The sequence below is a fragment of the Trachymyrmex septentrionalis genome, unplaced genomic scaffold (genome assembly GCF_001594115.1).
Source record: "Trachymyrmex septentrionalis isolate Tsep2-gDNA-1 unplaced genomic scaffold, Tsep1.0 scaffold22, whole genome shotgun sequence".
NCBI lineage: Eukaryota > Metazoa > Arthropoda > Insecta > Hymenoptera > Formicidae > Trachymyrmex > Trachymyrmex septentrionalis.
Genome location: NW_017305375.1, coordinates 5,715,296 through 5,715,511, shown reverse-complemented (window position 1 = coordinate 5,715,511; position 216 = coordinate 5,715,296).

Sequence of the window (216 nt, the reverse complement as noted above, 5' to 3'; positions counted from 1 at the left end):
GGTTGGTCCTCCTCAAGAAGCCGAATCTGGCCCTCCTCTTACCGACCAATTTGCCTACTCATTGAATCAAACAAGTTGTTTGAGAGGGTGATTTGCGGACGGTAGCATCGCTATACCTGGACAATGTCGGAGGTATCGACAACCAGTTCGGTTAATGTACCAATTGTTCAATGATTGACGCGATTTGGCGTTTGAGGGAATGGGTGGGTAACAACG